Raw genomic sequence first — 14,431 nt, 5'->3', positions numbered from 1 at the left:
TTACCCACCTCATGACTTCCCGACACACAAGCCTGCTTCTGTAGTTTGAGTAGGAGTCTTTCGTGAGGGACCGTATCAAATGCTGTTTGACAGTCGTGTAATATGCAGTCTGCCCATCCTTCTCTCGCGTTTGTTTTCTGTCATTTTGTTATAGAACTCCAGCAAGTTTGTCAAACATGATTTTATAGAGCCGCATACTTCAGGATTGGCCTAGCATACGTAGTATACAAGGTTCTGAAAGATGCTTTACTCAGGTTCCTGAAGGCAGTTCTGATGTTAGCCAGCCTCGCATACGCCGCCGATGTTATTATTTTGACGTGGGCTTCAGGAAACAGGTTTGGCGTGATATCAACTCCTAGATCTTTGTCTCTGTTCAGTTCGTGAAGGACTTCATCTCCCATTCGGAATCCTGTGTCTAGCCTCCTGTTTCCTCCGCCTAGTTTCATTACCTTACATTTATTTGGGTTGAACTTTAGAAGCCAGTAATAGAACTTGTGTATTCACCTAGTTGTGTTTGCGGGGGTTGAGCTCTGCTCTTTCGGCTCGCCTCTCAACTGTCAATCAACTGTTAGTAACTACTAACTTTTTTTTTTTAACACACACACACACACACACACACACACACACACACACACCCAGGAAGCAGCCCATAATAGCTGTCTATCTCCCAGGTACCTATTTACTGCTAGGTAACAGGGGCATCAGGGTGAAAGAAACTCTGCATTGTTTTTCGCTGGCGCCGGGAATCGAACCGCGGACTATTGGATTACGTGCCCAGCGTGCTATCCACTCAGCCACCGACCCCTCTTTCTGTGTGTGTGTGTGGGGGGGGGGACCATTTGGGCCGCCGGGGACGGGACAAAACACCCGTCACAAGGTTGACGGCCGGGACAGGTGGGTGTGTCCGGGGGACGGGGACTCAACACCGCAGTATCCACCGTCTCTATGGTGAGTGAGTAGCAGCTGCACTCCGCCGCACTCAGACAGACAGACAGACGGGGAAGCTGGTGATCCTGGCGTGACTCTCACCTTCCACACACGGTCCCGAGCGGTCCCAGTGACGAGGCTAAATCTACAGTCCCTGCAGGACGCTCCCACACATCGTCAGGGGAAACATTCCTTCCATCCGGAGCAGCTGGTGCGTCCTCTGACGGGGGGATATATGTTGGAGTTGACCATTTTAAGGGCGGAGGGCGTCAGTAATGGTAGCCTGGAGTACTCAGTGACGCCACACGGCGGCAGCGTGTCGTTCAACTTCCCAAGGAATGTCAAGGCGAAGAGACATGAACCTTAGCGAGGGATGAGGATTTTACGGCTGTCCTGAACCAGGAGGATATATATGAAGATGCATTAGACCAGCCTGAGCGCGCGCGTGCACGCACACGCACACACACACACACACACACACACACACACACACACACACACACACACACACACACACAAAGACGAAATGACCACAATGACCAAAGAGCCAAAGCTCAACCCCCGCAAGCACAATTAGGTGAGTACACACACACACACACACACGCGGGAGCACACACAGGTGCCGTATACCTCAGGAGGCTCAGGAATCTGTACACCTGTTGATTGACGGTTGAGAGGCGGGACCAAAGAGCCAGAGCTCAACCCCCGCAAGCACAACTAGGTAAGTACACACACACACACACGCGGGAGCACACACACACACACACACACACACACACACACACACACACACACACACACACACACACACACACACACACACACACACAAGGAGAAGTCACGGCGCTAGGAGAGGTGGCAGCAAACCAGGCGACCTTGGAAAAGTTCATAATTACAAGAGATGAGGTCAAGAAGCACCTATTGGAGTTGGACGTGAGAAAAGCTGTTGGGCCGGACGGAATCTCACCATGGGTATTGAAAGAGTGTGCAGGAGCACTTTGTTTGCCACTCTCCATAGTGTATAGTAGGTCACTGGAAACGGGAGACCTACCAGAAATATGGAAGACGGCTAATGTAGTCCCAATATACAAAAAGGGTGACAGACAAGAGGCACTGAACTACAGGCCAGTGACCTTAACTTGTATACCATGCAAGGTGATGGAGAAGATTGTGAGAAAAAACCTAGTAACACATCTGGAGAGAAGGGACTTCGTGACAACCCCTCAACATGGGTTCAGGGAGGGTAAATCTTGCCTTACAGGCTTGATAGAATTCTACGATCAGGTGACAAAGATTAAGCAAGAAAGGGAAGGATGGGCGGACTGCAATTTTTTGGACTGTCGAAAAGCCTTTGACACAGTACCCCATAAAAGGTTGATGCATAAGCTGGAGAAACAGGCAGGAGTAACTGGTAGGGCGCTCCAGTGGATAAGGGAGTACCTAAGCAGATTCAGATTCAGATTCAGATGTTTATTCAGGTAAGGTATATACATACAAGTGATGTTACATTAATGGATTGATATATAGATAGAGCTAGTACATACAATGCCTAAAGCCACTATTACGCAATGCGTTTCGGGCAAGACAATAGGACCGCCCTCCGCCCTCCGCCCAGCAATAGGAAGCAGAGTTACAGTAAGGGGTGAGACCTCAGATTGGCGTGAAGTCACCAGTGGAGTCCCACAGGGCTCTGTACTCGGACCTATCCTGTTTCTGATATACGTAAATGATCTCCCAGAGGGTATAGACTCATTCCTCTTAATGTTTGCTGACGACGCCAAAATTATGAAAAGGATTAAGACAGAGGAGGACAGCAGGAGGCTTCAAGAAGACCTGGACAAGCTGCAGGAATGATCGAACAAATGGTTGTTAGAGTTTAACCCAAGCAAATGTAATGTAATAAAGATAGGGATAGGAAGCAGGAGACCAGATACAAGGTATCATTTGGGAGATGAAATACTTCAGGAGTCAGAGAGAGAGAAAGACCTGGGGGTTGATATCACGCCAGATCTGTCCCCAGAAGCTCATATTAAGAGAATAACATCAGCGGCAAATGCCAGGTTGGCTAACATAAGAACGGCATTTAGAAACTTGTGTAAGGAATCTTTCAGAACATTATATATCACATATGTCAGACCAATCCTGGAGTATGCGGCTCCAGCATGGAGTCCATATCTAGTCAAGCATAAGACTAAACTGGAAAAGGTTCAAAGGTTTGCCACCAGACTAGTACCCGAGCTGAGAGGTATGAGCTACGAGGAAAGACTACGGGAATTAAACCTCACTTCGTTGGAAGACAGAAGAGTTAGGGGGGACATGATCACCACATTCAAGATTCTCAAGGGAATCGACAGGGAAGATAAAGACAGGTTATTTAACACAATGGGGACACAGGTGGAAACTGAGTGCCCAAATGAGCCACAGAGATATTAGAAAGAACTTTTTTAGTGTCAAAGTGGTTGACAATTGGAATGCATTAGGAAGTGATGTGGTGGAGGCTGACTCCATACACAGTTTCAAGTGTAGATATGATAGTGCCCATTAGGCTCAGGAACCTGTACACCTGTTGATTGACGGTCGAGAGGCGGGACCAAAGAGCCAGAGCTCAACCCCCGCAAGCACAATTAGGTGAGTACACACACACACACACACACACACACACACACACACACACACACACACACACACACACACACACACACACACACACACATATAACCCTCCACCAAATGAAAGAAGACTCCAGGCAAGAGTATGACAGAAACATGGCGGTTAACACCATCATTGAGAGAGCAGCCGCTGCTGCCTGTACAAATCGATCCCATCTGCTCATCATGGGGGACTTTAATCATGGAAGGATAGACTGGGAGAACAAGGAACCACATGGAGGTGAGGAAACATGGAGAGCAAAACTGTTGTAGGTGGCGACTAGAAAAGTTTTAAGTCAGCATGTCAAGGGTCCCACGAGAATGAGAGGCAATGATGAACCAGCAAGACTCGACCTAGTATTCACTCTGAACGATTCAGACTTAAGGGAAATCGGTCTTGAAGCCCCCGTGGGTATGAGTGATCACAGTGTACTGTTGTTTGAATATCTGGTCGAAGAGTAGCTGTTCCCCAGCTTACCTAACTGTTCCTCAGCTTACCTAACTGTTCCCCAGCTTGCCTAACTGTTCCTCAGCTTACCTAACTGTTCCCCAGCTTGCCTAACTGTTCCTCAGCTTGCCTAACTGTTCCCCAGCTTGCCTAACTGTTCCCCAGCTTGCCTAACTGTTCCCCAGCTTACCTAACTGTTGCGGTCTCCCGGGACCAAGATAAGTGTTGGTGTGAGAACATAGTTCACGAGGATCTGATAAAGCCTCTGTGACCCGGATGTGGTAATGTCTCTCACACATGTAGTCCGTAATTATTGAACCCCTGCGGGTCACTCAGGCTGTTGTGGCAGGGAGGTCGCCCTCATTATACTCATCACCTGGTGCATCTCATTAACACCTGGTGCGGAACTCATTTTACTCATCAAACAACAAGTTACCAATGCAATAGAAATCACAGGAAGCGGAATCATATTTCGTGATGAGACGTCTGCTTTTCCAGCAGTTGAAAACTTCTCCTGCAAGATCTACAACAAGAACCTCATCAAGAACCATCAACAAGAACCTCATCATAACAGTTTTTAATAACCGCTGTACAGATGTAAGGGTTTACAATGTGTCTTGTAAGGAGACCACCTCACATCAATATGACCCATCATGATGACAGACATTGACGCCAAATTAGCCAGTAACAAGGTCGAGGGTGAACCAGACCTGCGTGACCCCGTCTGTGTTGTCAAGACAATATTGGTCCAAACACTCGGGGCTGAGAGAAGAGAAATTACTGATCACAAAGGTCTATACAACACCGGTATGAAGAGTTGTTTATATCTAACATGTCTGTGGCCAGCACATTAGTGTTGACCAGACTGTGTCACACAGTGTGGGCAGCACATTAGTGTCGACCAGACTGTGTGACACAGTGTGGGCAGCACATTAGTGTTGACCAGACTGTGTGACACAGTGTGGGCAGCACATTAGTGTCGACCAGACTGTGTGACACAGTGTGGGCAGCACATTAGTGTTGACCAGACTGTGTGACACAGTGTGGGCAGCACATTAGTGTTGACCAGACTGTGTGACACAGTGTGGGCAGCACATTAGTGTTGACCAGACTGTGTGACACAGTGTGGGCAGCACATTAGTGTTGACCAGACTGTGTGACACAGTGTGGCCAGCACATTAGTGTTGACCAGACTGTGTGACACAGTGTGGGCAGCACATTAGTGTTGACCAGACTGTGACACAGTGTGGGCAGCACATTAGTGTTGACCAGACTGTGACACAGTGTGGGCAGCACATTAGTGTTGACCAGACTGTGTGACACAGTGTGGGCAGCACATTAGTGTTGACCAGACTGTGTGACACAGTGTGGGCAGCACATTAGTGTTGACCAGACTGTGTGACACAGTGTGGCCAGCACATTAGTGTTGACCAGACTGTGTGACACAGTGTGGGCAGCACATTAGTGTTGACCAGACTGTGTGACACAGTGTGGGCAGCACATTAGTGTCGACCAGACTGTGTGACACAGTGTGGGCAGCACATTAGTGTTGACCAGACTGTGTGACACAGTGTGGGCAGCACATTAGTGTTGACCAGACTGTGTGACACAGTGTGGCCAGCACATTAGTGTTGACCAGACTGTGTGACACAGTGTGGGCAGCACATTAGTGTTGACCAGACTGTGTGACACAGTGTGGGCAGCACATTAGTGTTGACCAGACTGTGTGACACAGTGTGGGCAGCACATTAGTGTCGACCAGGAGAAGAAAATAAAAAGTATTCAGAGGAGACCTTGTGGTTTCTCACTGAACACTAATATTATCTTCTCCTACCACCCCCATTCTTTTGTATGTACACGTATATATTTACTTCATTTGAACTTTGTTACAAAAAAGGAGTTTATATATATATATATATATATATATATATATATATATATATATATATATATATATATATATATATATATATATATATATATATATGCAATTGACGATCACAAAACACTGATCATTTTATGCGGAAAATCCACAGAGAAATATGAAATGAGGTGAACGTTTCGGCTTTGTTAAAGCCTTTGTCAACACCAGACTGACTGACTAGTCAGTCTGGTGTTGACAAAGGCTTTAACAAAGCCGAAACGTTCACCTCATTTCATATTTCTCTGTGGATTTTCCGCATATATATATATATATATATATATATATATATATATATATATATATATATATATATATATATATATATATATATATATATATATATATATATATAGTGTGTGTGTGGGTCAACCACGTAACGTTCCCCAACTGACCTAACTGTTCACCAGGGCAATTTGGTGTGGCCACCGTGGTCGACCTGTCAGGCACCCCGGGGGGGGGGGCCAACCCCGGGGTCTGCGGCTGCTATATAATACTATATATATTTTTAACAATTTCTATTTATTATTTACGTGGATGTTAATAAAGAGCGTCGATGTGTTGCCTCCGCTCTTGTGATGGGTATAGACTTGATAGAGAACGAAGCAACCAGGAATATGATGAAGAGACAGAGAGAGAGAGAGAGAGAGAGAGAGAGAGAGAGAGAGAGAGAGAGAGAGAGAGAGAGAGAGAGAGAGAGAGAGAGAGAGAGAGAGAGAGAGAGAGAGAGAGAGAGAGAGAGAGAGAGAGAGAGAGAGAGAGAGAGAGAGAGAGAGAGAGAGAGAGAGAGAGAGAGAGAGAGACAGAGAGAGAGAAAGAGAGAGAAAGAGAGAGAATAATGAAAACTAGACCTAAGGAGAGGCGATAATTAACAAAACAGAGAACATCTCCGTAAGATACCTGGTGTCCATAACGATAGCGAGTGGCGAGATTTATTAGTGCCAAGTTATGCTCCACGTGTCCTGAGGGAGAGAGGCGCCCTGCAGGTCATCACTTCAAAACCACTACGTATTTATAGCGCTATTATCTACTTCCTATCCATGGTTAGTTTAGGTTACGGTTGGTTAAGGTCAGGTATCGACACGTTTGGTTACGCTACTACGGTGTACAATTTTCAAATGTTAACTATGAAATTCTAAAAGTATTTGAGTGTCCCCTGGAGTTTCATTTACAGACCACCAAATTCTTCAGACCATTTCACAGAAAATGCACCGTTTTAAATCACCAATTCACAATACAATAAAGTTATAACTTCAGAATATTCTTCGATTAGGAGAAAGTTTTCCTTGCCATTTAAAATGTATACGATTACTGGAACTGAAACATGATCTCACACCATCACAAACATATACAGGTGGTTTGTGGTGGAGGCGAGTGGTATCACATTCTATTAATTTTACTCTGAGAATGTATTGGTTAAATTACTAAAAAATATAATAATTAAAAACAAAAAATCTAAGTAACTTCGGGGTGTGTGGTGGTGGTGGTAACCCCGGGGTGTGTGTGGGTGGTGGTGGTAACCCCGGGGTGTGTGTGGGTGGTGGTGGTAACCCCGGGGTGTGTGGGTGGGTGGTGGTGGTAACCCCGGGGTGTGTGGGTGGGTGGTGGTAGTCCCAGAGGTCACTGGAGACAAAGACTGGTTGACGGAGTAAACCTTAGCGGTGAAGATTTGACCTATCACGTCCTCCGCTCGCATACACACACATACACGCACGCACACGTACACACGCACACGTACACGTACACGCACACGCATTCGCACACACGTGTGCGCGTGTACGTTACAGAGGTCGGAGGAGAGACGGTTCAAGACATGATGGACTGCATCACACACAAGTGGAAGGAGGCAGCAGACAAGTTCGTCTCTGTCCAAAAAGAAAGAAATGAAAGGCAGACGACAAACCCATGGTGTAATCTGAGATGTAAACTGGTAAAGCAAATAAGTAAAAGGGCGCGGAGAAACTACAGAAATAACAGGACACTATAGTCCAATGACTTGGGCTGAATGGTAGAGCGACGGTCGCGCTTCATGCAGGTTGGCGTTCAATCCCCGAGTGTCCAAGGGGTTGGGCACCATTCCTACCCCCCTTCCCCCGTCCCATCCCAAATCCTTATCCCTTCTAAGTGCTATATAGTCGCAATGGCTTGGCGCTTTTCCCTGATAATTCCCTCCCTCCCGTTCATACCTAGTTTGTTAGTTAAGAGCAGAGGAAGATACCAGAGCGCCAGGAATGAATACGTCAGGGTGAGAACAGATGAAGAAAGACTATGAAAATGACATCGCAAGCAAGGCAAAGACTCAACCTAAATTGCTGCACAGCCACATCAAGAGAAAAACATCAGTGAAATAACAGGGGAATGAAACTGAGGATAGGGGCAGATGAATTCACTACACACGACAAGGTGTGCGAGGAACTCAATAAGAAATTTCAGGTCTTCTCAGTAGAGCAAGGAGGAAATCCCATAGAGGGGAAGATCTAACCTAATACCACTAGATGAGTTTGTAATAGCCAGTGGGGAGGTGAAGAAGCATCTGCTAGAGTTGGAAGTGACAAAGGCTATAGGCCCGGATGGAATCTCACCTTGGATACTGAAGGAAGGAGCAGAAGCTCTGTGTCAGCCACTAGCCATGATGTATAACAAATCACTGGCGACAGGTGAACTGCCAAAAACTTGGAAGACGGCTAATGTAGTCCCAATATACAAGAAAGGGGATAGATAGGAGGTAGTGAACTACAGGCCAGTGTCCCTAACTTGCATAACATGCAAAGTGATGGAGAAGATTGTACTATGCATCCCATGCAAAATACTTGCAGAATTATAAGGCTAAGACTAGTTGCACAGCTAGAAAGAATTAGGTTTGTAAGTAAACAACAACACGACTTTAGAGAAGGGAAATCATGCCTGACGAACCTCCTGGAGTTTTATGATAAGGCAACGAAAATAAGACAAGACAGAGAAGAGTGGGCAGATTGCATATTTCTGGACTGCCCAAAAAATTGGATACAGTACTACACAGAAGGCTATTATACAAACTTGAGAGGCAGGCGGGAGTAGACGAAGACGCACTATCATGGGTAAGAAATTACCTGACAGACAGGTGTCAAAGTGACAGTGAGGGGCGAGGAGTCGAACTCCTCGCCAGGATAGTTCCTGGCGAAAATTACAAGCGAGGTGCCTCAAGGATCGGTGCTGGGACCAATACTATCCATTTATGTAAATGACTTGACTGCAGGAGTTGAGAATTTTATGACAATGTTTGCAGATGATGCAAAATTAATGAGAAGGATTGAGACAGATGAGCATTGTAAGATTCTCGATTCCCAGGATGACTTGAACAGGTTGCAGAGATGGTCCGGGAAATTGCTGCTCGAGTTCAACACTAACAAGTGCAAGATGATGGAAATGTGGACAAGAGCCACGAGACCGAAAAGTCAAGATACGATGAAGGGAAACTACCTCCCTATAACGACTAGAGAAGAAGACCTGGGAGTGGACATAACACCAAACCTAACTCCAGGCTCATATAAATAGAATAACGTCAACCGCATACTCTACTCTGGCAAAGGTCAGAACATCCTTCAGAAACTTGAATAAGGAAGCTTTTAGATCACTGTATACCGCCTGTGTGAGGCCAGTCTTAGAGTATGTCGCACCATCGTAGAGCTCCATCTTAAAAAAACGGATAAGGAAGCTCGAAAGGTACAGAAGTTCTCGACGAGACTCGTCACAGAGCTGCGAGGGATGAGGTACGAAGGCAGACTGAAGGAACTAAACCTGACGACGGTAGAAAGGCGGAGGGAGAGGAGGGACATGACACAGACGTATAAAATACTTAGAGGGAAGGTACAAGGTGGAAACAGAGGAGGGGGAGGAAACTATCAGGAGAAAGGGCCAAGCCATTAAGATTTTATGTTTACAATAAACAACAACAGAGCAATGGGGCACGGATGGGAGCTTGAGACTCAGATGTGTTAGAGATGTTAGGAAGTATTCTTCTATCATAAGGGTAGTGAGTAAATGTAATGACCTAAAGGAGCAGGTTGTAGAGGCTAACTCCATTACTAACTTTAAAAGCTGGTATGATAGATAGGCCAGGAGTCATGGCACTAGACAACCACTGGCTAGAAAAGTGGGGTTCAAGAGCTAGAATTCGATCCTGCGGGCACAAATAAGTGAGTACACACACACACTGACTCACGAACGCTATCCGCTCGGAATGACTCAGCCCACTGACCAGGGTTCGATTCCGTATCGAGGCAGAAACAAATGGTCAGAGTTTCCTTCCATCCTGATGCACCTGTTCACTTAGCAGTAAATAAGTACCTGGGAGTTACACAGCTGCTTCGGGCTGCTTCCTGGGATTGTGTACTCACCTAGATGTGCTTGCAGGGTTGAGCTAGGCTCGTAGCCCCGCCTTCCGAACGCCCATAGATTAATGCCTATAGACCCATCGTTCTGTTGTTCCTAGCCTTGAACAATGCTGCTTTGTTTCCCTTATCAATTTCCCTTAGAATCTTATATATTGTTATCATATCCCCCCTTTCTCTTCTTTCCTCCTGTGTGGTAAGGTCCAGTTCTCTTAGTCTTTCCTTGTAGCTTAAGCACTTCAATTCAGGAACGAGTCTTGTTACATTTGTTTGGGCCTTTTCTAGTTTCTACTAGTCTGCTACGGATCATTCTCTAGCAACTGGCAGGGGATAATTGTTGTCCCCCCTAGTTTCATGGAGACCAATGACCACCTCAACCCAGGCCAACATGGATTTAGAGCAGGAAGATCATGCCTCTCACAGCTACTTGACCATTACGACAAAGTCACTGAGGCATCAGAAGACAAACAGAATGCAGATGTGTTATACACGGACTTCGCAAAGGCATTCGAAAATGTGACCATGGCGTGACAGCACACAACATGACGTCAATAGGAATAACTGAAGTCGGACGCTGGATATTGAACTTTCCGTCGAACAGAACACAAGGAGTAACAATCAATCATATAAAATCGAGTCCAAACGTAGTTAAAAGCTCAGTACCTCAAGGTACAGTCCTTGTACCACTGCTTTTCCTTATTCTCATATCAGATATAGACTCAAATACAAGTCACAGCTTCGTATCATCCTTTGCAGATGAAACAAAAATCATCATGAAAATTACCTCTGCTGAATAAATTGAAAACTACAAGCAGATGTTAATAAAGTTTTCGACCGGGCAGCAGAAGATAACATGATGTTTAACAGTTCCAGGTACTCAGGTACGGTAAAAATGAGGATCTGAAACATAATACAGGGTACAAAACACAATCGAATCTGCCCATAGTAGGAAAACACCTTGTAAAGGATTTGGGAATAATGATGTCTGACGATCTAACGTTTAGGGAGCATAACCAAGCAAATATCGCGTCAGCCAGAAAAATTATCGGATGGATTACGAGAATTTTTAAATCCAGGGATCCCATCACGATGGTTGTACTCTTCAAATCACTTGTGTTGTCCCGTCTTGAGTACTGCTCAGTACTCACTTTCCCCTTTGCTGCAATAGAGGGAGTACAAAGAACATATACGACATACATAGACGCGATAAAGTACCTAAATATTTGGGATTGTCTCAAAGCTCTCCAAACCACACACTAGAAGGTGAAGGGACGACGACGTTTCGGTCCGTCCTGGACCATTCTCAAGTCGATTGTGAGAATGGTCTTGACTTGAGAATGGTCCAGGACGGTAGACAGTTGGTGTGGGACTACACTTGCGTTTCAACTTTAGTCAACACTTACGTTGACTTCAGTGCTGCACAAGCAGGAGGAGCTGCCAATCACCGGGAAGCAGCCAAGTCACGTAAATACGGATATCTTGAGCACCACTACAATTTTGTCCCCATTGCCTCAGAGACACTTGGTGCCTGGGGTAAAAGTGCTGCTAGTTTTTTGAAGTTGTTGAGGTCCAAGCTAATTGAAACAACAAGAGACCCTAGAGCTGCCAGTTTCTTCATTCAGCGCCTTAGTGTAGCGATCCAGAGAGGAAATGCTCACTGCATCCATGGTTCCTGCCCGCCATCTGAGGAGCTGGAGGAGCTCTACAACCAGTGACAAGTACCCTTGTACCTTGCATGTAACCAATGTAACTAATGTTGTAACCCTTTTTGTGTAATGAAACTTTTAAATAAGTGAGTTAGATATATATACACATACCAAAAGAATAGGGGTGGTAGGAGAAGAAAATATCAAAGTGTTCAGTGAGGATCCACAAGGTCTTCTCTGAGTACTCTCCATTTTCTTCTCCGAGGCTATGGGTCCCTACACTTACACATGCGGTGGTACCCCTTTTAGGTTTAAATATTATATATATATATATAATTATATAATCCCAGCACTATTACGTTCTAATAGAGGTTGACGTGTAAGTCATCATTAACTGTGGAACTTTATGGTGACAAAAACTAACAACTTGTGGCTAAATTGTGATAATGGGACATAATAGTGAGGGATGTTCTCAGAGGTGAGTGTTTCTGTAATGGGCGGCGCTACGGAGGTGACGCTTCTCTTAGGGACGGGGGTTCGAGCCCCACCATGGTGGTATATGATGTGATTTATACCGTAACTCTCTGGACCCCTGCTGACGGTACGTCAATACTTCGGGACAGGAGTGACCTGTCCTGCCACCACCTGTCACTCACAACCTGTCACTCACAACCTGCCCCCACAACCTGTCACTCACAACCTGCCCCCACCACCTGTCACTCACCACCTGCACCTGTCACTCACCATCTGCCCCCACAACCTGTCACTCACAACCTGCCCCCACAACCTGTCACTCACAACCTGCCCCCACCACCTGTCACTCACCACCTGCACCTGTCACTCACCATCTGCCCCCACAACCTGTCACTCACAACCTGCATTCACCACCTGTCACTCACCACCTGCACCTGTCACTCAGGTGGTGAGTGGCAGGTGGTGGGTGCAGGTGGTGAGTGACAGGTGGTGAGTGACAGGTGATGGGTGACAGGTGGTGAGTGACAGGTGGTGGGTGACAGGTGGTGGGTGACAGGTGGTGAGTGACAGGTGGTGGGTGACAGGTGGTGGGTGACAGGTGGTGGGTGACAGGTGGTGGGTGACAGGTGGTGAGTGACAGGTGGTGGGTGACAGGTGGTGGGTGACAGGTGGTGGGTGACAGGTGGTGGGTGACAGGTGGTGAGTGACAGGTGGTGGGTGACAGGTGGTGGGTGACAGGTGGTGGGTGACAGGTGGTGGGTGACAGGTGGTGGGTGACAGGTGGTGGGTGACAGGTGGTGGGTGACAGGTGGTGGGTGACAGGTGGTGAGTGACAGGTGGTGAGTGACAGGTGGTGGGTGACAGGTGGTGGGTGACAGGTGGTGGGTGACAGGTGGTGTCACCCACCACCTGCCCGCCTATGGATCTCCTGTATCAAATGTAAATGAAATCTAACAAAACATAATAAATGAACTGTATATTAATGTGAATTATAGAGCCGTCTCCCTATACAAACTTTAGAGCGAGGTAATTTATATAATATGTACATACGTGTAAATATAATATTGAAACATGCAATAATGAATCATTAGATTAATAGAATATTCTAACTACTAATGAAAGACAAACAGCTTAGCTGTTTGAGGTGATAGCAGCATGTGTCCAGTACACCATCACTGTAAACTTGTTCCAGCCGGCTGCTCTACCGGCTGCTACCTGCCAGCCGGCTGCTCTACCGGCTGCTACCTGCCAGCCGGCTGCTCTACCGGCTGCTACCTGCCAGCCGGCTGCTCTACTGGCGACACGTGAGCGAGTCGGCTGAATACCGTCCTTCTTGGCCGTCAAACTCAAGCTGAAAAGCGAATCACATGTAATTTCTATCTAGACATATATGATTCCACACATATTCATCAGTTTAGTGCGGATGTGATATAATAATGACAGTCACAAGGTTATTTTGATGGTCGCTCGTCCTAACGACAGGGCGCCCTATCTAATATGTAAATTGAGGCCACAAATATATATACAGGGAAAATACTGCCTTGCCGGACGTGGTGTCCGTAATAAGATGAAGCCGTCACGTCTTCCTGGTGTCCGTGGAGGCACGGATGATGTAAATACGAGACAATGAACAGACAGGACGTGTCCAGTAATATGGCGTCTGTCTCTGCAAGGCTCTCTGGGCTGGCTCGCGCATGCGCACTACCTCGCAATTTATTTATTTATTTATATATATACAAGAAGGTACATTGTGTTTGAGAATACATAGCATAGTATTTACACTCTTGTAAAGCCACTAGTACGCGCAGCGTTTCGGGCAGGTCCTTAATCTAACATAAGTTTAAGTAGGTAAATTCTAGCAGAATTAATACAAGAATAACAGATACATTACAAGAAAAAAATGAGATGAGAGAGAGATTAGTAAGTATATGGCTGTAAATAATCGCTATAATTTGTCCAACTTTCCGAGATGATGGAGATAAGGTTTATCTTAAATA

This window comes from Procambarus clarkii, chromosome 89, assembly GCF_040958095.1.
Source record: "Procambarus clarkii isolate CNS0578487 chromosome 89, FALCON_Pclarkii_2.0, whole genome shotgun sequence".
Lineage (NCBI taxonomy): Eukaryota > Metazoa > Arthropoda > Malacostraca > Decapoda > Cambaridae > Procambarus > Procambarus clarkii.
Note: the sequence above shows the minus strand (reverse complement) of the source record.